This window comes from Adiantum capillus-veneris, chromosome 12 (assembly GCF_014529385.1).
Source record: "Adiantum capillus-veneris isolate H3 chromosome 12, ASM1452938v2, whole genome shotgun sequence".
Classification (NCBI taxonomy): Eukaryota; Viridiplantae; Streptophyta; class Polypodiopsida; order Polypodiales; family Pteridaceae; genus Adiantum; species Adiantum capillus-veneris.
The window spans coordinates 133341216-133364335 of record NC_140942.1 but is presented as its reverse complement, the minus strand read 5'-3'; positions in this window follow the sequence as shown (position 1 = coordinate 133364335).

Below are 23120 nucleotides of genomic sequence, written 5' to 3'. Positions count from 1 at the left end.
AGGCCCTTGGGCCACAAGGTCTCTAGATCGGACATAGAGCACCATGTGATCCTATGGCCATAGTGCAATATATATGTTTTGGAGATCCTATGGGCCTATGGCCATAGGATCTTCAATAGGAACATAGGGAACCCTATGACCCTTGAGATTGTACATTGTCACCCTATGGCCAAATGGGACATTGGTCACCCTATAGTACGATGTGAGACCACCCTATGGCCTTATGGTCATAGGGTGCCTTAGGGCCATATGTTACTCTTTAGTATGAGGTGAAACCCTATGTAGCCACACCCTATCTGCCCTTCTAAAGATTCAATATCTAGTTTTATTTTAGTGACTACAAATGAATTTAAAGAAACTATATTACACCATATCTTACAAGCACATATAGTGTACACTTTCTTTCCCACCTTCTTCCCTCTCTTTTTTACCCCACCCTCCTGCAACTGAACCCTAATCCATCCTCATACAACAGCGTGCTCTACTCGTCCTCTTACAATGTGTGCCCAACTCCCCACAACCCAATTACAGGTATCCATAGTTTCAGCATTTTCTGTACTTATTGTCTTTTTGCATTTGTAGGTTTATAATTTTTTGTTGTAATTAGAGATTTTTGCAGTTAGAGTTTTACAATTTTACAGTATTAGGTCACTTATGAGTTTTTTTCTGTTTTATAGATTTAGGTCCCTAATAAGAGTTTTTCGTTTTACAAATTTAGGTCCCTAATTAGTGTCTTCTGTTTTATAGTTCTACAGTCTACAGTTTTACAGTTTTAGAGATGTAATTAATGATTTTTGTTTATTGTTCTAGAGAGAGGTGATTCACAACACTGCTAAAACGTAATTAGATTAAGAACAATTAAAACTGAATTAAGAAAAAAGATTAGGGTTTCTACAGGTACCCTCTGAGTAAATCTGTGTTTGATGAAAACCGGCTGCAGCAATAGTAAGCAGTAACTTAGGTGTGTTGAGGCCGCAACGATGATGTTTACAGATTTGTGTTTGGGAGGTCGCGACAGCAGTCCTTCTGTTGAAGGTTGTGGCGATGGCTTCACGTAGATCTGTAATTCATTTATGTTTGTGGATTTATTTTAGTTTATACGAGTAGGTTAGGTAACAATTTAGACCATCATTCAGGGCGTCGCAACGATGGCATAGAACTGTATGCGTAGGGAGAGAGGGAGAGAGAGACAGAGAAAGACAAGCTCTGTGCAGCCTTCTGTGTAGGTTTCGAGCAAGAAATGAGAGAGAGAAAGAGAGCGACAGCGCGGAAAAAATTGTGGTAGAGAGAGAAAGAGAGAGATAAGGTTAGTTAGGTTAGGTTAGAAATTCAATTTTTGAATTTTGAATGTAGGGGTTGTTCTCACGAGTTCGCAGTCGAGATTACTAGAGTTCTAGGCTTTGTGCGAAAATGAGACATAGCTCGTCGGCTCCGAAATTGAAAGAGCTTTTCCGCAAAAAAAAAAAAGAAAGAGTATGGAAAAAAAAAGTTGGTGCAAGGCTTTGTCAATGTCCATATCTTTGTAGTACGAGTGGAACGACACCCATGAAGCAAAATTTGACTTCAGAATCAAAATTTGCATAGTAAAAAATACACTAAAAATAGCTAAATTTTAAAAAAATTATCCCAAAAATTGTGTGCTATTTTTTTGTCCGATATCAATAAGTGTATTTGAAAATCCATTATGACAAAGTTTTTCGTAGCGTTAAAAAAAATTTAATTATTTTTTAAATTTATGCCTCTTGCGGATATCCCTTGAATGGCCAAAATTACTATGAAGACACCTCACCCACCCTGGGCTCACACCATAGGACGGCAATGTTGGAGGTCAAGGATCAAAGCGTGCACTCAGTTCCATCTGAAAATCCTATGTCCTAGGGTTTTCTTCTTCTATCTTGTGAGATCCTTGTGGCCCTACGGTGGCAATGTGAAAGCTTGTGGACCTAGGGCCATAGGGTGGCAATGTATAAGCTCAAGAGCCACAAGTTTCCCTATATTCCATTTGGAAATCCTATGGTCCTAGGGTTTAGGGGCGACAATAGATAAGCTCCAATACATAGCCCTATGTTCCAATTGGAGATCCTATGGCCCTAGGTCCACGACAATGTATAAGCTCAAGAGCCATACGTTGCCCTACTTTCTAGTTGGAGATCCTATGGCCCTAGGGTCATGGGGTGCCAATATGTAAGCTCAAGGGCCATAGGGTGCCACATGTCCCATATGGAGATTCTACGGCCCTAGGGCCATGAGGTGGCAATGTATAAGCTCAATGGCCATACATTGCCTATGTTCCATTCGGAAATCCTATTGCCCTAGAGTAATGGGGTGGCAATGTATAAGCTCAAGGGCCATACATTGCCTATGTCCCATTCAGAAATCCTATGGCCCTAGGGTAATGGGGTGGCAATGTATAAGCTCAAGGGCCATACATTGCCTATGTTCCATTCGGAAATCCTATGGTCCTAGGGTCATGGGGTGCCATCGGATGTATATATACTTGACATGAAACTCCCTATGGCCCTAAGGCCATAGGATGTATATATACTTGACATGAAACTCCGTGAGGTGATCTTGAGGACAACCCTATGGCCTTCAGGCCTTAGGGAGCTAATATAGAGCAAATATGCTTTATATCGGCATAGAGAGCTATGGCCCTGGGGCCATAGAAAAACAATGAGGGTTTTTTGGAAACAATGAGGGCGCCTTGTGGTCTAGGGGCCATAGGAATTCAGTATAGATCATAGAGCATAGACGATAGAGCATAGAGCACAAAGAGATTCTTAGTATCATAGAGGGAACCCTATGAACTTCAGGCCACAGGGTGCTTCTGATGAAACACCCACATACATACTTGTTATGCTTTATGCTACGTAAATCAATATACTCTGCAAGCGGTTTGTTTAACAATTATTCTTGCAATCTTCTTGAAGGTATGGCTAATTTCAATCATGGTGATAGAGTGTGCATGTTTGTAGCGACACAAAAGGTTGCCATTGGGACAGTATTTGAAATAAATCCAAGTGCATATTGTTCTGGCATGCTTATTGAGGAAGGCAATCTATCGGTGTCAGTTGATTTGTGTTTTGAAAAGAAAGCACTCATCCCTTTTCCAAAAATGGATGCATTGACAGTGGGAGATGCTTTTCATAGTATTGTGAAATGGAGTAGTGGGTTGTTGCAACATATAAATGAGATGCAGTACAAAGGGGCTTCTATGCATGAGGCTGACAAAACAGAAGGAGCATTGGATGCACAATGTAATGGAATGAGCTACAGATAGGTTTGGAAGGATAAGAGGGTTCAACTTTGGGATGAAAGCAAAACACATGTAGAAGCCGAAGGGGTTGTCATGTACGTGTGTCCGTTTGACTCTGTAAACTTTGGTGAGCTAGGTGAAGGTAACATTGGATTTGGTATCGAAACATCCTATGCAGATGAGGCTACTATTTCTGTAGAAGCTAGTGTATGCAGCATTAATCTAGTTTGTTGGCCTATCAAGAGAGTGACAACTATGGATGGAAAAGAATTGTTATGCTATGAGGATCTACATGCTATGCATGCATTCAAGACACATGCATTGAATCAGCTTATTTGGTAGAGCCTATTTCAAAAAATTGGAAATATTGCTTTGTAAATAGGAAGCCAAAAATGTAAGTGAAAGCTTCTAAGAGATCCAATCAAGCATCTCTAGTATCTGTCCAGCTTGTTTCAACCATAGATTTTTGTTCCAAAAGGTGTTTTCAATATGCCAATCGAGATAAGGTCATGGCTATGCGCGATGAACTATGTGTATGATACAATGTTGACTGCATGGCGTGAGAACAAAACAACACTAAAGACATGGTATGCGTTTTCTTTTAATGGCAGTGAGGTTTGCAGTAGAGCTTGGTACGAAATTCATGGCATTCCAAAAACTTCATTTTATCGTTACCGTGAACATTTTGAGAATGGGGTTAGATGCTCAGTGCATGGTAATGATGGTGTCATGAGAAAAGGAAGAGACCATACAGAAATGGGAAGGGCATTGATGCGCTCTTTTGTTGATGAAAACTCGGAGAGAATGCCACATAAGAGTAGAACCATGGAAGATGGTACTAGGGAAACTTTGCTTGCAATACCAAACACGTACAAGAAAGTAGACATTTTACATGATGTCAATAAAACACTTGACAATATGAGTCTCAAGCCAATGTCTAGCACGACATTCAATAGGATTTGGAATACAGATTTTGCTAATGTGACATTGTCAAAAACAAGTGAGTTCTCCAAATGTGTTGTGTGTAGTCGGATAAAGTCTCAACTAGAGTCAACAAAGGATGACGAGATGATTGCACGTTTGAAGGATGAACATCGAATTCACATGTTGCAACAATAAAGTTGTAGGAATGTGTACTACACCTGGCGTAAGTTCTCCCAGTTGCAAAAGGATAAGTATTTATGCATTATACATGATAAAATGGATCAAAAAAAGACAGCAATACCTAGGTTGCGTGTGAACTCAAAAGATTATGCGAATGCATATCAATTGCAAGTATCATTAACAGGTATGATAACACATGGACATGGTCATGGAATGTATGGTCACTTCTCACTTAATGGTCTATGGCCTTTCGATCCCAATGCTACAATTGGTTCCCTTGCATCATGCTTACAGAATCTGGAAAGAACAGAAAACCATGGACAAGGAGATTTATGCCATGACGGTATGCCACACAGCAATGTAATGTTATTCAATGCATTGAACTCAAGGAGAGCTCTAGACCTCCAAAACAAAATGAAGCAAGAGCGTGAGAGGAATGCATCAACAATGACACACCATTGGCCATCCAGGGATGTAATGAAGATATTGTACACATACAATCAACTTCCTCTCAATGTGTTGTGGATACCATATCCACTCCTGTATTTCAAAAATTGCCTGAGAATATTTTGTTACAGCTAGATAATTGTGCATGAGAGAATAAAAATCGATATTTGTTTGCATACTTATCCTTGTTAGTAGCAAAAGGATTTTTCAAAACCGTGCATTTGGGATTCTTAATGGTGGGTCATACACATGAGGACATAGATGCAATGTTTAGTAGGTTCTCAGAAAGATTGCGAACAGGAATGACATTCACTTTTCCACATTTGATGGAACATTTTCAAAAATGTGAAAGCTCAGCTCCAGCACCATTTTTGATGACACAAGTTCCCGACTTTAAATCCTTTGTGTAAGGGTACATGTGTGACGGACAAGATGCTCTAGTCGGACACTCTAAGCCACTTCAATTTCGTTTCTATATGCAAGGTGAAGTCCCAGTAATGCAGTACAAAATTCATCCCAAATCACCCGATTGGATGCCAAAGGAGTCGGGAATTGAGTTGTGGAAAAAAGATGACCAGGGAAAACCAAAATTACCAACAGGCTGTCCAGATGTGGTACCTATAGCAGATTATGTGAGGGATAGTCCGCTTGTTATTCAAGGGATTAAGTCATATCTTGAATTTTGGAAAAGATGTTCTCTATTAAAGGAAAAGGACCATGACTCCACAAAATACATGGAGCCTGTTATCACTTATTGGCAAAAAATAATCAATGAGCTTGAACAACCAACCAATAAACACATTGGTGAATATACAACATTTTGGCCAAAGACTATAGGGAGTCATAGAATGCAAGAGATAGAGGAAGACAGAGATGAGTTTCAAGGATATGAAGAATTGAATGATCACTATGTTGGTCCTCAAAGTGCAAGGCCACAAGAGGCCTTTAGGCCTCAAACTGATGTAAGAAAAGGGGATCTTGTTCTTGTGAGACCCGCAGATCCTGAATATCCGATATGGCTAGGAGTGGCAGAGTCAAACGTTGATGTAGACAAATCATCTCCTAACTACAAGAAAGTTCGGATTCAGTATTGGGCACCTAAACATCGAAAACGAAATCCCACAATACAAGAACAATATGAGGATTTTTGGAAAAAGAGTTGGTGCTGCAATCTTGCTGACCCAAAGCGCTGGGAGTGTGTTGATACAATTGTATGGTCATGGACTCCAAGGGGTGGAAGAATTGCAGAAACAATCAAGATCCCACCAAATGTCATGGAGAAGGCACAGGCTAGCTTAATAGGAGAAATTGAATAGCATTTTATATCTTGCTCATTGTTTTATTTCCCCAGCTTATGTATGATTTTATGAAGTATTTTTAAACACCCACATAAAAATAAAAATTCTAAAAGGTGTTTCTCAACACCACCATTTTCATGGGAATCTATCTCTTTTATGAAGTGTTTTGAAACACCCACATAAAAATAAAAAATTTAAAAGGTGTTTCTCAACACCACCATTTTCTTGAGAATCTATCTCTTTTATGAAGTGTTTTGAAACACCCACATAAAAATAAAAAAATTAAAAGGTGTTTCTCAACACCACCATTTTCTTGAGAATCTATCTCTTTGTCACATTCCCAAATTAAATGAAAATTTTCCAAATTTAATGGGAAATAGGAATCCATAGGTGTTGAAATTAGTCCCAAAGTTCTGGGATTTTCTCATTTCATCTAAAATGGTGTTCTAGTATTAAAACACATTTAATTAAACCTACTAGAAATGAAGATTACCTCCTCTAAGCAAGAGGGATGTGGGGTTGAAGTCCTTCTTGAAGAGATGTGAGGCTCAAGGAGGAAGGAAGGGATTTATGGTGGAGAGAAAGGAGAGAGAAACTTCTTCACAAAACCCTCAAGGGTTTTTGGCCTTCAAGACAGGAAGAGAGTTGAGGGTTTGGCCTTCAAGAGAGGGAGAGAACAAGAGCAAGGTTTAATGGAAACCTTGAGTTACCTAAGCATAATCTTGAGCATGGCAAGTATGCAAGTAGCTTAGCAATATGTGTGTCTCCAAAAATACAAAGGAGAGGGGGTGCTTATATAGGAAAGGTGTGTGTAATTATGTTCTCAATTCCTATTGGACCCCAATTTCTCTTCTCAATTCCTATTGGACCCCAATTCTCCTCTCAATTCCTATTGGACCCCAAATTCTCTTCTCAAACGCTATTGGACCCTATTTCTCTTCTCAAATGCTATTGGACCCCAATTCTCTTCTTAATTCCTATTGGACCCCAATTTTTCTTCTTAGTTCTTATCTCTTAACTTTATCTTTCAATTAAGTTAGTCCCTTTTTCTCCTAGTTCTTGATCTAGATCAGTTCCCGCGCGGATCTTCACGAAGAAGTATAAAAATCATCTTAATCTTTTTGGAAAAATATAGGGACGACGTAATTTCTTATCCAAAGTATCCTTGTCTTTTCATTTTGGAGTAAAGTCTCATTGTCTGCATGACTTCTTTGTCGGTCTTGCCTTTTCTAAATTATTTTCTAGGCTGAAAAAAAGTTCCAAATGGCTCTAGGGTTTAGGGAGGGACCTTACATCTTGCTTCTACATTGTTGCCTCTTCCAAGTCATCAAATATAGACACCATCTTAATTGGAGGTAACGTGTATCCTTCCTCATAACAAATCTTGATGGGTGGGCAAATGTATTGATTGTGGATAGGAGCACTGACTCTGGATTGATTGAATCATCCATCACAAAATTCATGGTGAATACAGTCAGCTTCTAGAGGGGTGTTAAAAAGTGTAAGTATAGAACCTGACTTTGAAATAAGAGGTTTTTTATTGGAAAAATGAATTAAAATTTAACATAAATACATATACAAAAGGGTTAAGAAGTGCACATCCCCTTTGGTTATTTTTGGCTCAAACATGGTACAAAAAATGTAAGATTGAATCCAAATATTCCCACTATGAAGAAATGTTTACAATTGTGGCTGTTAAAGTTTCTATGAAGATTCTAAGTATACTGTTAGCGGGTTGCCACGACGGATGCCTGTAGCATAGCTATTAGGTACTAACATCATGTCAATACGCAAGGAAGTGACACAGAATGGGGCACGAAGACTCAATGAGATTATCAATCTCAAATAAGTGAACCTAAAGGATTGTTCATACATCTACAATAGCAAAAAATCAATCTGTGTCTGATCTCATCACTCTAAGTCATCACGCCTCTTCAACATCCAAACAAATTCGGAATTTAGAGAAACTTAAGGAGAGGTGTTACAACACCTAAGGGAATATTCCTACTAAAATTTGCAGTCACCTGAGAAGGTACATAAAACACGATCCATCCCAAAAAACATATACAAAACTAAAACAGAACTACACGGAAAGGTTCCCTTCAAAACATCAAAATTAGTACATTTAGCTCACAGACAAGATGTCATGAACCACAACAAAATTGAGAATGATTACACTTAGATTAAAGAGCCAAAAACAAGGAACACAATGTCCTATTCGGAATCAAATTCTAATTATCAGACAAGGAGAAAGATTGACTACAACTTGTGGCAGCAATGCAACTCTCAGTTGTCATCCAATGAATCCTAAAGATAATGATCATGTCCCTTTCAAAACTAAGGGTTTTGCCTTAAAAAATTGGGACCCTTTCCCACGGCCGTTGGCCACTTACAAGGTTTGTAGGATTGGAGAGAATAAGAGGAAATGATAGACTATATTAAAATTTGAGAATCATGAACAACAAAATTCATAGCTTCTTTTGAAAAAATGATTGAATACAACAAATTTTAGCGTGTATTCAGCTTTCACGTGACATTCAATTGTATCCAGCAAACGTTCCTCCTTCCTATTCATTACACGTCGTTATGAAATCTGCATTGGACTATTCCCTTTAGTAGTTGATCGGTCTCTTTTCCAGCGTCACTGTGAGTCACCTAAATTTCTCTACCCTTGCCTCAATATCCATCTTTAGTGTTGCCAGCACTCTGAAAGGATTATTGATGAGAGATATGCAATATGCCAAGGTGGTAAATCTTTGGTCATGGGATTAAAGATGGAGGAGTCGACTTCAAAGAATCCTATCATGAATGCCTCCTCGAAGGTTTGCATGTAGTGTGAGGGCCAAAACACGACTCTCGCATACAATCCCATGATGATGTTTCTGATGGGAATCTCTATTTCCATATTCCAGCATAGTCCTCTTGTGCCTTCCACAAACACCTGCCAAGGATGCTTCAGTGCTTCTATATCATTGAATGTCATATGCAGGTGATTAGCATCTTTGCAATTTTACGAGCATCTAGCATGCAAGGTCTGGTATTTCCTTCATCATGTTGATGACTACTTTGAGCGTGTGAAACATATACTTTTATGAGGGGAGGAGGTTATTTCCTGGCTTTGTTATGACTGGGTAGTTGAGAACTGTTGGTCTCTTGCTTTGCCATGAATAAAAGCTTTCCCAAGATTGTCTTCTGCTAATGAGACAATAGGTCGGGTTGATCCGTAGATGCTGTGGAGAATTTCTGTAATAGGTTTCATTGATTGGGTGCTGCTCAAATCATTTCCTTTTCCAGGCTGGTTGATTCTCAATGATCATTTGTACCTATATAGTAGTGATAGGAACATCCCTGTAATCTCCTTTTTGGTTGGGCTTGAGGGCAGGTAGCATTTTCCTTTTCCATAAGAGATCCTCCAGCCTCATTAGTGGGAGTGCAATCATTTCATGCCCAAAATTCTTCACCACTTCGTCAGGAGTGATCATGAGAAGAGAAGCTGACTCCAACACCTTGAGTTTGTATTGAAAATACTCTTTGTGTGAAGGATCTTTAACTTCTGATATCCACCAAAAAATTCATCCTTTGCAGTGTCAGAGACTGATTTTATGGCTAGATCTTCAAATTTGTGCATTACTATTTCTCTGCTTGTACTTGGCATATCTACATGGTGAGTTTTGAATGTGAACTGTCCCAGTCCTTCAATTTGTGTGACTTCTACAGGGTTTGTTGGGGCTTGCTTCGTTTGTGTTACTCTCTAAGAAATCAACTCTTCCTTTGCCATTGCTAATTGCTTCCTCAGCTCTTCAATTTCTTCATCTTTAGATTTTTGCAAAGCTATGTGCTCGGTTGTCATGATTTTCCTGTCGTACTACTCTTAAGCAAGGGCATTCTTTAGATCTTGTACCTCTTTTGTTAGCGAGGTTGGTTTAGCAGACGTGCTTGTTGAACTTGGTGTCTCTTGCGAGGCTAATAGTTGTGCAAAAGTATTGCTCACCACTGCATAAGACTCTTGTAGCTTTTCATTCTGTTCCTTCTCCCTGGTTAGCTCTTCTTCTAGTCTCTGTTGCTCGACCATCATATTTTTGTTGGGTTCATTGAATGCTTGGACTTCTTGTAGTAATAAGCATCATTTTCTTGTTCTCTCTGTAATTCTAACTCAAGTTGTAGTTGTACTTTCTACAACTCCTCAATTTTGTTTTGTAGTTCTAGTTTGTTTTTAGCTGCTTTTGCTGCCTGCTTCTTTGTGTCCTCCATCTCTAATGCATGCAAGCTGTAGAGTGCTCTTTGGCATTGAAATTGGAGCTTGATCTAGTCCAAATGTGCATCAATGTTAAAGGACATGATCATTTGTGCTCCTTCATCTACTACAGCCTACGAATGAGGTGACCTTGGTTGTTTTTGACTTCTTCGTCCTTGATCAGAAGTACTAGCCTCATTAGTCATTTTTTGTTTTGTTAGCTCTGCTTCATGAGCATCCAAAATTGTGGTGATCTTTGGTATTGATGTCTCTTCTTCTCAAATTGTCTGCTTTGGTGACGTCACTTTTTTGTCGTTTGTTATGGAGGATCCATGGTGTATTCTCTTATTTCTTTCTCATCCTTTGAAGGTATTTTTTCCTCTTTCGATGATGGAAAGTTTTCTATTTGATTTTCAATGCTATCTAAATCACGTTCCTTTTCTTGGCTTTCTGCTTTGTAAATGTTGTCCTTCTCCTCTGCCTTGATAGATTCGTCGGATGATTCAAGATCACTGACACGTGGGTGTTTTGCTCTCTCTCTCTCTCTCTCTCTGTTCCATCTTGCGCTTAAGTTCATTCTAAATTTGTTGCTGCATCTCGTTGGCAATGTTCAGATTTGCCGATGCCTCTTTTCTCTTACACTCTTTGATTTTTTTTAGAGCTACAGTTTTTTTTGTGTTGTAGAGGAATATCTTCCTCGTCCTCTCTTTCATCCTCTACCTCCATTCCAAGACATCTCTTTTTGTCATTATTTTGTTGGCAAAGTCTTTCCCTTTGTGCTTGTGTTTCTTCCATTCTCCTTCGTGCTTGTGTGACTGGAACGTTTGGCCTACTTTTTAGTCTCGTGTGTCTAATTGCAAATTCAATTTGTTGTCCCTCATCAAAAGACTGATACTCGGAGGGAGTTTCTCTGTTCTTTGACTTAGATTCTTTGCTTGTTCTACGCATCTGATTCTATCTCTTCGTTGTCAGTGTCGTGTTCCCTTGAGCTTTGCCTTGTCTGCTTTGTCTCTTGTTGGGGCCTCGTAGATGGTTTTGGTACTAGCTTCACCGCTCTTTTGGATTTGTGCATTAAATCCAATTGTGATTTAGCAGGTGGCAATTCATCGATCATGCCTAATGCCTAGTAGGCAATTCTGGTCAGCATTGGTCTAGCATTCATATATGGGTTTCTCTTGTGGCTTCCTTTGATGTTTTATTCCACTATATTGTTAAGGAGGTAGTTGCCAACATCACACTTTTCTTTCTGCCAGCCCCATTTCCATCACCACTGCCATGTGCAAAATTGATTCCACGTAGCACGGTGGATTTTGCACTTTGAAGTGTTGCGATATTAGCCATTGGCAGCTCCGTCTCGGAGTAGATCAGATCTTGATAGTTTAACTTGTGTTCTCTCTTCTTTAGACATGCCTTGTACTTATCTATTGCCTTGATTTTTTGCAATAAATTGTGTGTTCCTTGCTGTAGTTAAAGAGCTTTGTTGATTATCTCTGTAGTTATCCTTTTGCCTCCTCCAGCCATTGATCAACTTTTGCCTTGTTTTTGTCATCAAGGTACATGGATCAAGATCCATGTTGGGAAGGGTTTTGTAATTCCAATTAGTGGGTTTTCTCCTAGGATTATGGGGAATTCATTGTCCAATTTCTATTGGTTTAGGGTTTAGGGAACATGGATCGCGATCCGTGTTCCAACCCCCTTTTGCAACTGTTTTTTCATGGTGTGTTTCTGTCAGCTGTCAGGTGTCTACTAAAGAAAGGATTTTGTTTTTGGGCAAGTTTTGAACTCCCCCATTAGCTCTGACAACTTGCAAAATTTTCGTATTGGATTTGATCTGATTTCTTATTTTGGTATTGTTGGTGCAGTGTCGAGCATATACAAGTGTTCTTGTAGGGTTAATGATCATACCTGTCAAATTTGAAGTGTGTTTTTTTTGCGAGCTTTTGATTTTGAGTTTTTGCAATGAAAACAATTTTTGTGAGCTTTTTGACTTCAAACTTGGAGTCTTTTCTAATGACACAAAAAAGATTACCGAAAAAATAACCATCACTCATACAATAAACTCCAAAAAACATGCATAAGTTTCCAAAAGTTCTTTAAATTTTGAGCTTGAACATCTATCAATATATGAACCGTAAAATATGAACAACCCAAATCACTAACCAATTAGCTCCAACTTCATCCAGCAGACATGAATCCGGTAAAATCTAGTGGTTCATGGATGCATCTCTCCATCATTGTATCTAAATTTATCCAAACTAAGATTTGTCTCTCGTCATCTTCCTCTTTACTTTCACATATTGCAATCACCTGCAATGCTCTCATGTTGTATACATAGTGTAGGTAAGGACAATAAATGCAACTCAGAACAAAATAGCTAGTTAAAACCTATTCAAGAGATAACTTACCCGGGATCATAAACCGTGCATGACATAGACATTGCCCATCCTTCAATCTAGTGAGTGTGATCAAAGTGCACCCATCCACTTCCCAAATCTCCTGTCCTTCCTTGCCTCATTCAACTAACTGGTTTAACTCCAAAAGGAGGTCCTTTAGTGGACATTTTGAACAAGTAATATTTACCCTTGGGTCCACCCTGATCTGGAAAATGACTTCCATGGAAGAATGGAAAAACTTGAAAGTGAATTTCTAAGATAGATCAAAGTCTCTAGCTATATGCACATAAACATGCTAATAGCAATGATAAAATCCATCAATATTAGATCTAGTGAACTTAAAATAGATTGCATGCCATATATTCTACCTTGTATTGGTCTTCAAAGCACCTACATACCTGTAAATACAACAAACAATATTTAAGTGGAAAATTTAGTTTCTTTAGTTTTTCCCTATGTTTCCATCTCTTTATCTCTCTCTCTCTCTCTCTCTCTCTCTCTCTCTCTCTCTCTCTCTCTCTCTCTCTCTCTCTCTCTCTCTTACATAGTCTCTTTGAAAGTAAATTCCCCATGTTGTGGGGAATTTACTTTCAAAGAGACTATGTAAGAGAGAGAGAGAGAGAGAGAGAGAGAGAGAGAGAGAGAGAGCTCTACGAGAGTCTTACATAGTCTCTTTGAAAGTAAATTCCCCACAACATGGGGGTAGAGAGAGAGAGAGAGAGAGAGAGAGAGAGAGAGAGAGAGATCTACGAGAGTCTTACATAGTCTCTTTGAAAGTAAATTCCCCACAACATGGGGGTAGAGAGAGAGGGGGAGAGAGAGAGAGAGAGAGAGCTCTACCCCCATGTTGTGGGGAATTTACTTTCAAAGAGACTATGTAAGAGAGAGAGAGAGAGAGAGAGAGAGAGAGAGAGAGAGAGAGAGAGAGAGAGAGAGAGAGAGAGAGAGAGAGAGAGAGAGAGAGAGAGAGAGAGGAGGTGGGGGTGGGGGAATTTACTTTCAAAGAATTGCAAGAAAGACATAGGGAAGTGAAGCAATCTTGTATAGGACCTACAAACCCCCAAATCAACTTCATCATTGGGCGGTGGTTAGCGTTCCTCAGTCATTCCAACCTCTACCATCATGAATGGTAACCAACACCCCTAATTTGACAATATAGACCCCACCCATTCATTGTCCCTAGGCCTCTCCCTAGGCCAAGGTTGCCAAGCTTGTGAAAAAGGCATAGTTTTCCTATCCAAGGACTACATCACTAGCCTCTTGTCGAGCCTAGAGATTCCATCATTGTATCACCAAATCTACCTGCTTTTTTGCGATCTTTCAATTGGTGCACCCCTCGCGTTCCAAAAACTTAACTCATTGGAAGGATTGATGGGAAGAAATAGAGAAAGGTGGCAATAGAAATGTCAAATTTGCAGAAGTTCATGTCATCTAGTGGGTGGAAGCTCAAGATTGGCCTTGACCTAAGCTTCTCGGTAGAATGACTCAAGCAGATTCAATATCTAAGCAGAGAGGTGTTCTATAGCAACCATCATAACTTGAATCGAATAGGGCATTGATGATCCTATTGGAGGTCTATTGCAAGACATGCACAACCAACCCTTTGTTATCAATAGAGTTATTTCAAGATAAACATAAGGTGAATGCCAAATATTTGCCACGTAGCTAGTAGGTTTTTAGCAAAAAACTTGATTGTTCTTAACGAGGGTCCCTAGCTATAGTGATCAGACAAAGATTCTTGATGACATCATGAATAGAATAGTGATCAGACAAAGATTCTTGATTGACATCATGAATAGAATGTCATAGCCCCAACACTCATCAATGTTGTAGCACCTAAATCGGCAATATCTAGAGCCCCAAATCAGCAACAACTTAGGCCCTACGTTGGAAAACCATAATCCGTAAAATGCAGCTTTAACTAATATTGAGTGGCAATGCACTATTGATGGGACTAGTAGACCATGAGGACCAGCTGATGTGTCATTAAAAGACGTGAATTTGGAAGTGATCAAGATGGTTAACAAGCTAATCTCATGGCTGGTCATGAGGAAGCAAGCAGAGGTACTAAATTGATAGGAAACACCATGGCAAGAGCAGTCAAGGGAGCAAGCACACTTGCACAAAACCACATCCGTAGTACATGAGCTGGAAGCTCCATTCAATAGAAAGATATTTGTAGTGGAGCTCAACTCCACATAATTAGTGGTGGAGTTGGCCATGAGAAAATCATTGCCTCTGGTTACTGTACTAGTACTATTGCACCTTGGTAGGTTGGTGCGATGCTTGCAATCTTGATTTTGAGTTGTTATGTTTATGGGATCAAAGTAGAGATAATTAGGGTAGGAGCAACTATAGATTTTTCCACCACTAGATGTGCACACACCAAGAGGTCCGCAAACTAGTGAAACATCACATTGCATGAATGTTGGCCTTCCAATTGCCAGTTAATTGGCTCGTTATCTGCCAAAAGGACAACCACATATGTTTCATGAGCATCCAGGGAAATTTGTGAAACATGGCAATCAGAGGAGGAACTCCAAACAGTGGCTGGATCAAAGTGAGGTCCCTCATCAAGACCCTCACAAATGATTTTGACTCTTTTGGCCATGCGGATGCAACCAATTTCCCTGGCGGCTGAGTGAGGCCATGCAAGGCAGGATGTGCCAGTGATCGGAAATAACATTGATGGCAGCAAAGCGAACCCCGAACCCCGACGGCCTCTAAAACACCGGGGATCGAATGGCACGCCTCGAGCCTGTCATGGTAAAGCAAACAGGGGGCACCACCTAGCTTCAGCGGCTAGGACGCAAACAACACACCACCATAACAAAGTTTTCATCCAAGAGAGATGGATGCTTGGGAGTAATGATGAAAAGGAAAGGGAATGAGATCAAGTGAGAGAGAGAGAGAGAGAGAGAGAGAGAGAGAGAGAGAGAGAGTGAGGGAGGGGGTATAGCGGCTTAGTACTTAGGCATCACAAAAGGATGGCGAATCCGCGCACCCTTCACACATACACAAACTCACTCCAAAACACAAGACTAGGTGGCGATTCCGCACACCTCACATGGGCAAAACATTGCAAGAAAACATACTCACAAAACCTCAAGCTTTATTTATAGAATTAGGCGATGAAATGGGGAGCATAGGGTAGCGGAATGAGAAGGGAGAGAGTGGTAGAGCACATGGCAGATAGGTGGGAGTTGATGGCGAAGACTCGCACGAGGATTATGGCCATCATCCTTCATTTTTTTGCCCTTCATCTTCCGTAGCCAAGGGTGTAGAGGTCATGCTCAAGACAAGCATGGTGATTGCGGTGATGGTGATGGTGATGGTGTGGGTGTGTGTGTGTGCACTAGGCACACACACTGCATAGTGTGTTCTTTGGTGATGTTGTGTGTGTCCTTAGTGTGATGGTGACCCCTCTTTATATAGGGGAGGAGGGGGGGAGAAATTCTAGAATTCAGAAATGAAGAAATCATTATCTACATAGACCATGTGACTGTGGGCCCCACTTGTCTGGCTGTGTGTATATGTGCCAGAACAGCAGTCTCATGAGAGAGAGACTAAGAGAGAGAGATGGGTTGATGAAAAAAAGTGAGAGGTGACATGGAGAATAAAGTAATTACAAGAGGGGAGAGAGGGGAGTGTGTTAAGAGGTGAATCTGTGTGCAGATGTGTGTGAACACAAGAAAAATCAGGTAACCACCGGGTGGGGATGGATCTGTGGGCACCTTTTTCAGTGAAACTGAGTGTATGTGAGTGTGGGGGAGGTTATTTAGCTACAAGACAAGAGACATGGCGCCCTTTAGAGAGAGAGGGGGGTATTTGGGTCATAGGATATGATAGGAGAGAGAAAGAGGGGGTGGGGTATACTATTTTGGAAGATAGGGTAAGTTGCATGTGAGTTAGGGTGCATTATTGGTGAGTTATAATGCATTATTGGTGAGAGGTGGGGTAGCTTGAGGGGAGAGAGAAAGGAGAAAGGACAAGGGGAAGAGAGAGGGGGTTGACCTTTTGAGTGGAGGAGAGGAAAAGGGACACTCAGCGGGGCAACAGTGAAGAAAAAGGAGGCAAGGTGGGGATGGGCTACCCCGCAGGCATGAGGTGGCCTATTTTACCTTTCTTATATATTTACATAATCATACTTTATTTTTTTCTTACTTTTTCCAATGATTTTTTATCACTCCCTCCCTAAGAGGGGGTTTTCATGGGGTGGGGACGAGAGAAGAGGGGTATGGGAGCTTGGCTTGTGAAAAGCCCCGATCATTAGCCCTCCCCTTTTGGCTAGAGGCATTCATGTCTCTAGCTCATCTGTTTGATCATTATCGTAGGAGGTGGTGGCTGATGGTGTGTTCTCATCTAGAATGTCAATTGGTGGAGCCTGGTTAAATCGAAGAAAATAAGGTTTAAGTCGCCAACCATTTACCCTGGTTTTATGAAGTTTTCCATCAGCCTCCATAAGCTGGTAGCTTCCATTGGCATACTTTTTCCTGATGATGAAAGGGCCTTCCCATCGGAGTAGGAGTTTCTTATCCTTGCGTGTGTCAAAGCGATTGTCGTAGTGGAGCACCAACATTCCTTTCTTCAATTCTTTTTTTCGGAGATGCTCGTTAAAGCTAAGCTGTCTATGCTCTGCTTGTGCTACATAATAATTTATTGCTTCTTCTCTGTCTAGCTGCAGTCTTTCCAAGTTGATGATGTGATCTCTCAAATGCATGTTGGGCTGTTGAAGCTGGCTTTCCATTACTCTGAGACTTTGTAGTTGCACTTCAATGGGCAAGATTGCTTCCTTACCAAATACTAGATGATACGGTGTGAATCCCAAGGATGTACGAAATGAAGTTCTGTAGGCCCATAAAGCTGGTAGTAGATACTTATCCCAGGATGATTGTTTACCTGCTTGGTAATAATTTTAGAAACCATTCCATTTACCTTTTCAACTAGGCCATTACATTGAGGGTAATATGGTGAAGAGTGCCTCCTGGTAATGCCCAATTTTTGCATTAATTCTCCTACCAAGTCTGCTCTAAAACCTGGCCCTCTATCAGAGATGATCTCTAAAGGTGTGCCAAACCTACAGCATATGTGCTTGTAGATAAATTTAGCTACCTCTACCGCTGTGATTCTAGTGGTGGCTGTAGCCTCTGCCCATCTAGTCATGTAGTCGACCCCCATGATAATGTAGAATTTCCTGAGTTGGCCCTAGGTAATGGCCCAATGGCATCGATACCCCATTTTTCAAATGGGCCATATGAGAGAATAGGTGTCTGTGGTTCAGGCATAAGTGATCTAGTGCCGGCCTTTTGACACAACTTACATGTTTTGCACCAGTGGTGTACATCACGGTTGAGGCTAGGCCATATGAAGCCTGTCTGCAAGATTTTCCTACTTGTTATGTCTAGGGCAAAGTGACCACCACAAACCCCGTCATGACAGCTAGCAATTACTCCCGTGATTTCCAGAGAGAGAGGGACCTTCCTGAGTATTTGGTCCTTACCCTTACAGTACAAACCGTCATTGATGAGTCGATACCTTGTGGCCTTCCGCGTCAGCCATTGCTTCTGTCCCTTTGTTAAATCTGATGGGCATTCCCCTGTTTCCAAAAAATGCATGATGTCAGGCAAGGCATCACTTCCTTGAAATAGAGGGAGCTTTAGTTTTATTGCTCCAACCACCACTTCCTGTAGTCTTTCACTTGCTAGGGCATCTGCTTCTTGGTTTTGAGCCCTTGGGATATGGTGTATTTGAACTTCTTCAAACTTACCCAACAAGGTTTTTACACCACTTAAGTGAGTCCTTAAACTAGGATTCTTGCATGTCCATGCTCCATTTACTTGCCTTACGAGAAGTAGAGCATCCCCAAATACATTAAGGCGTTGTACACCTTGCGAGACGCACCATTGTAGACCCTTGGTTAGTGCTGCATACTCAGCTTCATTGTTAGAATGTGAATCTAACAATTGGCCCAACGAAAATACCTTTGTCCCTTTGTCATCAAAGACCACTATGCCTGCAGCTGCTTTGTCGGACGCTCGCTTGTAGGCTCCATCAAAGTAGAGAGAGTATGCTCCTTCTACCATCGGTGGTACTGGAGGTAATCGGACTTCTCCTTCCTTAGATTGCTTCTCCTTCCGTTCAAAGACTTGGTAGGTCATGAGTCCCCCCAAACTTGCCCTTGTCGTGCTTTCTACTTGTACCGTTTAGTCAAACTCTTGCAGACGAACTAGCCATTTAGTAATTCTAGCAGACACATCCATGTGTTGTACAACATAGGGAAATATTTCATCCGTGGTTAGAATCACAAATTGCTTAGGCAACAAATATGACCTAAACTTTGTAGTTTCAAATCTAAGAGCTAGGACTAAGTGTTCCACATGGGTGAAACCTTTCTCTCCTGCTGTCATCATTCGACTAGAGAAGTAGATTGGCCTCATGAAAGATGTCGTCGTATCCTTTTGGAGTAGCACAGCCCCCAAAGAGTCATCACCAACACTTGAGGTGACATAGAATTTTTCATCCCACTTAGGTGGTGAGATAGTTGGCAGAGTGGCTAAGACCTCCTTCACCTTGTTGTAGTGATGTTCGCTTTCCTCGTCCCAAGTGAAAGTTGATCTTTGAGTGAGTTGTTGCAGTGGTAGAACAAGTTGTGATAGTAGATGTATGAATCTACTTAAGTACCTCACCTTCTGTAGAAAAGAGACCAGTTGACGTGCGGTCGTTGGTGAAGGTAGGGCTATGAGTGCAGACACCTTACTTGGGTTGGCGTTGATACCTTTTGCTGAAATTTCATGGCCTAGTAGAATGACTTTACTCTCCCCAATGTGGCATTTATCCACATTTAATTGCCCACCTAGGCTCTGCAACCTGGCCAAACCTTTAGTTACCTTTTCTAAATGTGAAATACGAGAGCTATATATACAAAAATCATCAATGAACACTCTTATGGATGTTCCAAAGAACGGTTGAAAAACATATGTGACATATCTTTGGAATGTGGCAGGTGCATTTGTGAGACCAAATGGCATAACCTTGTATGAAAAACAACCCCATGGCGTGATAAAAGTGGTTTTTAGCTGATCTTCCAAGGCTATGCGTATTTGAAAGTATCCAGAATAACCATCACAGATGGTATAGCATTCAAAACCCGCTACTTCATTCAGAATTTCATCCAAGAAAGGGAGAGGAAAGTGGTCTCTCTTTGTAGCTGCGTTTAGTGGTTTGTAGTCAACACAGACCCTCCACTTACCATTCTTTTTAGGCGTCACCACTACGGGTGACACCCATTCTGAGTTTTCTACAGGATAGATGAATCCCGCCTCTAGCAGTTTCCTTACCTCGGCCAAGAGTGCCTTTTCTTGTATGACCCCCAATTGTCGTAGCTTTTGCACAACTGGTTTTACCCCTTCCTTCAGCTTAATATGATGTTCCACCACTGTAATGCCTGTGATTCTTTCATAGTTGTCAATGAACAGGTTAGGAAATCCCATCAACATTTGCAAAAAACTATCTTTCTCCTCAAGTGTTAATTCCGTAGACAACATACCCTTCAACCTACTTCCTCCTAGGCCAGGTGATTTGCTCTCCTCTTCATTGGGTTCCCCTTTTGGTGATGGATCACCAGTTGTGCTTACCCTTCGTGGATCCTTCATAATGATACCCATCACATCAATGGAACTGTCACTTTCGTCGGTGGATGTGGTCTCCTCCTCAGAACTGGAAGATTCGCTAGTGATTTCATCTGCCGATGTTTCCAGATTCATTTGCTTCTGCTTGCCAATCCTCATGTCGTAGTAGATTGTCTCCCCTTTCTTACCGGTCATGCGTAGAAGGCCAGTACCCCAGTTCTGTTTTGCCTTCATGGCCATCAACCATGGGCTTCCCAAAATTAGTGGATATCCCTCCCCCTTAGTAGGCATTACAAAAACATCTACCTCTACCTCAGTGTTGAAAGCTTTGATTTTCACGGCACTTACCACACCCACACACTTTACTTTTGCGTTGTTTGCCATATTTGCCTTGCATGGTGGAGGGCTTGTCAACCTCGAGCCCTAATCGAAGCATCATAGCTTCGCTCATTACACAGATTTGTGCACCTCCATCAATGTAGGTGTTTCCAACCCTCTTTCCTTTTATGTTTACGTCGACAATTGGAAGGATGTCATCCATGTTGCATCCCGAAATTGCTCCGGCTACCTTTGTTTTGGAGCGTCTTGTACTTACCATTTTAGACCATTGTCGCCTTACTTTAGGTACAAGATGTAGCAGCTGTGGCCATGTAATCTTCGGTCCTTGCTCTGCCACATCCAATGTTAGATCATAGGGCTTAGAACTTTCCCCTAGCTGGAAGTCAGTGATGCCCAATTTCCGTCGTGGCCTGGATGGCCTCTTGCTAGTTTCTCCTCTCATGCTTCTCTCATCATCTGATTGTGTAGCTTTCTCCCTCCTAGCTCTTTTCATAATCATGGCTTCAAGTGATTCTAAAAAGGTTACCTTCTCCTTACCCTTGTCCCTCTCCTTTGCTCTGGGTGGATCCACTACTACGGCTTTTCCTTTCTCTTCTAGCCTTATGATGTTTACAGGGCGATCAGGTGGTGGGGCTGGTGGAAGAGGTGGGATGGATGCTTGTAGTGGTGTCTGGGGTGGACGTAGAATTTGTGTTGGTGGGGGTGGTGCTCGGGGTGGGGGTGTTCTTTCTCTAGGGGGTGACAATTGGTTCCTCCTACCTCCTCTATTATAGTTTTGTCGTGGTTTGGGACAGTAGTACATACCGTGACCGTCTTCTCCGTAGTTGTAGCAATGATACTCCCTATTTTGTCGTCGTGCTCTGCCAGGGTCATGATCTCTTTCTTGACTCCTCCCTTGCTGTATTAAGTGGACAGACAAATTCTGCAGTTGGTCAGTAATATGGGCCAACATATCTTGTTGGTCATCTCTTACCCCAAGAGCCGGTGGTGGTGGTATGGTGGTTGTCGTAGTTGCTGGTTGCCGCGATGTTCCTGCTTCTATTGACTGGGTTTCTTTGGCTTTCATTCGCAGCTTCTTGTCCTTAAGGAGAGCAATCTCAACGGCTAACTCGTACGTAGCCGGGAATCTACCTTTCACCTTCTCCTTGAGAAGCGGCCATAAGCCATGCGTGAACCGATCTTTTTTTAGGAAATCAGGTGCAGCTTCCCCCCTAGCCAGTGACTCAACCCATCGTTCCCACAAATCCACAAATTTGGACTCATAGGTGGCATATTCTAAAAGACCCTTCTGCTTTAAGTCTCTCAACTTGTCCCACAACTTTTCTGAAGTGGTACCTCCCCCAAAGCGCCTCTTAAAAGCGGTGTTTAAGGGTTCCCAGTCATCCTTGGTTGCTTGTGGAAGTGCATTGTACCATGATCTAGCTTCTAGCTTCATGAGATGCTTAAAGATTCTAACCCGGGATTCATCCGTATCTTTGTTGCTCACTACACATGCTACTTCAAAGTCATCTAGGAAGTCTGTTACCAAATCCTCCCCCTTCTTTCCTTTAAATGTTGGAAATGCTACACTTGCCATGATTACTGAGAGAGAGCTAGAAAGACACGTTGCTTAACTTGCAAAAGTTTTTTTCTTCTTTACAAGGAGGCGTGTATACCCTCTTATACTAGGACATAGATTAAAACTTCAAACGGTACATTGCCTTGTACCAAAGGTAAGACAAATGGTTGATCTGATGCCAGAACCTCCAAAAACCGCTCCCCACCCGGCATGGTGTCAATGACGTGCTGGTAGTGAGCCTTCAAATCTAGTATTACCTTGATTGAGCGTACACGTGTTGGTATGTGTGATCTGTCTTGAGGTAGGTTGTACTGATTCATGTGAAGCTTAGAGGTGCTTAGTCACTGTCCAAGCTTGTGGGAGAGGGTGGTGTTCTTTCCTGAAACAAACTCAGTAGATCCCTAGTTTCTCTAGTGAGAGTGTGAGCCAATGCTTCCGTTATCTGTGCTGCAGCATCAGGTGCGACTTGAAAACTGACTGTGGTAATTACCTCGGTGACTTGAGCTACCCGATTCTCAAAGTAGAATAGTGTTGATTCTCTATTTTGTAGAGCTCCTTCCATTTTGTTGTTGTGGGTTGGTTGTAGGTTGCGGACATGGTTTCGACCTTCTCCTTCTTCTTCTTGGCACTTGGCCTATGTATATACACTGGGTTTGGCGTGTTGGTTGACTCTCCCACTGCAAATCGATTACCGTTACGTATGGCACTCGAGCTTCGATGGAGATGCGGAGTTCGTCTAGTTGTGCTTGGAGCTCTTCTTCTTCTGTCGTCCAATTAGCAAATCCTGCTAGCCATTCATCCATTCACAATAGTTTAGGGGTTTCAGTCTTATAAACTGAAGGGTTTCATGAAAAGATCCTCCG